This window comes from Rhagoletis pomonella, unplaced genomic scaffold (genome assembly GCF_013731165.1).
Source record: "Rhagoletis pomonella isolate Grant_MI unplaced genomic scaffold, Rhpom_1.0 Rhpom_scaffold_00001, whole genome shotgun sequence".
Classification (NCBI taxonomy): domain Eukaryota; kingdom Metazoa; phylum Arthropoda; class Insecta; order Diptera; family Tephritidae; genus Rhagoletis; species Rhagoletis pomonella.
This window is the reverse complement of record NW_023458555.1, coordinates 110,584,797-110,587,705: the sequence shown is the minus strand read 5'-3', so window position 1 is coordinate 110,587,705 and position 2,909 is coordinate 110,584,797.

Below are 2,909 nucleotides of genomic sequence, written 5' to 3'. Positions count from 1 at the left end.
AAGTGGTTTTTACGTGGCGGGTCCCAAGCCCAGCGCACAACCCATTGTTGTAAACATCCAATTTAAAAACAGTTTATGTTTTCATCAGTTAAATATGTTTCATATGCATATACAAAAAAACTTATTGCACAACAGCTTATACTTCTATTTCACACCAAAGCTACACCGTATCCATGTAAATTTTCAAAGAAGCAACACGGTGCCACTGCTAAGGGAGCGGTGCGAGATAGTTGTAGCTGATAAAATATTCCACTCCTATATGGTGTGCCACGCCTTCTTTTACAAACTCATTTTTATATACCCTCCTATAAGCACCTACCATTGAAATGTCTGCATACCAAATTTCATGTTCGAGTGATTTGTGGTTCCGAAGTTATAGCTGAGAAAAAATTCCACGCCTATGGGATATGCTACGCCCCCTTTTACAAACTTGTTTATAAATACCCTCATATAAGCACCTACCATTGACATGTCTGCATACCAAATTTCAAGTTCATGCCTATGGGATATGTAACGCCCTTTTTTACAAACTCGTTCATACATACTCTCCTAAAAGCACCTACCATCGAAATGGCTGCGTACCTTATTTCGAGTTCGTGTGACTTATGGTTCCGAAGTTATAGCAGATAAAGAATTCCACGCCTATGGGATGTGCCACGCCCCCTTTTACAAACTCCTTTATATATACCCTCCTATAAGCACCTACTTTTAATATGTCTGCATACCAAAATTTCAAGTTCGTGTGACTTATGGTTCCGAAGATATAGCTGATAAAAAATTCCACGGTTATGGGATGTGCCACGCCCCCTTCTACAAACTCATTTACATATACCCTCCTATAAGTACCTACCACTGGTATGTATGCATACCAAATTTTAAGTTCCTGTGACGTATGGTTCCGAAGTTATAGCTGATAAAAAACTCCGCGCCTGTGGGTTGTGGCACGCCCCCTTTTACAAACACGTTTATATATACCCTCGTATAAGCATCTACCATTGATGTGTCTGCATACCAAATTTCAAGTTCGTGAGACTTATGGTTCCGAAGTAATAGCTGATAAGAAATTCTGCGCCTATGGAATGTGCCACGCCCCCTTTTAAAAGCACGTTTATATATACATTCGTTTAAGCACCTACCATTGATATGTCTGCGTACCAATTTTCAAGTTCGTGTGACTTATGGTTCCGAAGTTATAGCTGATACAATATTCCACGCCTATGGGATAAGCCACACCATCTTTTACAAACTCGTTTATACATTCCCTCCTATAAGCACCTACCATTGATATGTCTGCATACCAAACTTCAAGTTCGTGAGACTTATGGTTCCGAAGTTATATCTGATAAAAATCTCGCGCCTGTGGGGTGTGCCTCGCCCCCTTTTACAAACTCCTTTATTAATACCCTCCTATAAGCAACTACGATTGGTATGTCTGCATACCAAATTTCAAATTCGTGTGACTTATGGTTCCGAAGTTATAGCTGATAAAAAACAACCACGCCTATGGGATGTTTCGCGCCCCCTTTTGCAACTTCGTTTATACATTCCCTGCTATAAGCACCTACCATAGTTATGTCTGCATACCAAGTTTGATGTTCGTGAGACTTGTGGTTCCGAAGTAATAGCTGATAAAAAATTCCGCGCCTATAGTATGTGCCACACATTTACAAACACGTTTATATATACCCTCGTATAAGCACCAACCATTGATATGTCTGCGTACCGAATTTCAAGTCCGTGTGTTCCAAGGTTATAGCTTATAAAAAATTCCACGCCTATGGGATGCGCCACGCCCCTTTTTGCAAACTCGTTTTTACATTCGCTCCTATAAGCACCTATCATTGATATGTCTGCATACCAAATTTCAAGTTCGTGTGACTTATGGTTCCGAGGTTATAGCTTATAAAAAATTCCACGCCTATGGGATGTGCCACGCCCCCTTTAACAAACACTTTCATTATACCCTCCTATAAGCACCTACCATTGATATGTCTGCATACCAAATTGCAAGTTCGTGGGACTTATGGTACCGAAGTCATGGCTGATAAAAATTCCACGCCTATGGGATGTGCCCCGCCCCTTTTTACCAACTCGTATATATATATCCTCGTATAAGCACCTACCATTGATATGCCTGCATACCAAATTTAAAGTTAGTGTGACTTATGGTTCCGAAGATATAACTGATAAAAATTTCCACGCCTATGGGAGGTGCCTCGCTTTCTTGTCGGATCCCAATTTTGTCACCCGATTATAGGCCTAAGTGTCATGGCAATACTCTGTCAAAATTTTGTTCTATTCTGTCCGTCCGTTTAGACTGCAACCTGGCACATACATACTTTCACAAATATATAGTAGATATATGCATATTCTGCGTGCAAAGCTGATGAAGAATTTAATGAAAAGTAGCAAAACATTTCAAACATAAACCCACATCACATTTTGCACAGGCTACTCGTCGTATAGTTTTACATGCTTCACCAGCACAAAGAAGTGTTTTTGTCAATTTGTATGGGTCAGTGGTGTAGTCACAAAAAGATATAAGGTCCCAGTGAGGAGACCCCCGAGGCAAGGTATTTGGCATCCAGCTGTCAATTAAAGACCACAGAAAGTATTTGGGAGTAGTCTTGGAGAGTAAGCTGCTGTGGATGCGCAATGTTGAAGAAAGAGGGAAGAAGGCCAGTAACGCCCTTTATGCATGTAAAAGAATGCTGGGAGTCACTTGGGGTTTGTCAACTGCTCTGATGCTACACAGCAATAGTCCGCCCAATACTGCTCTATGGCGCTTTGGTGTGCTGGAATGCCGCACAAAAGTCCTTATGCCTCGGGCTAATGGAGAAGGTGCAGCGCCTAACGGCACTGTGCATAGCGGTAGCGCTGAGGTCCACATCGACGGCTGCTTTTTAAAA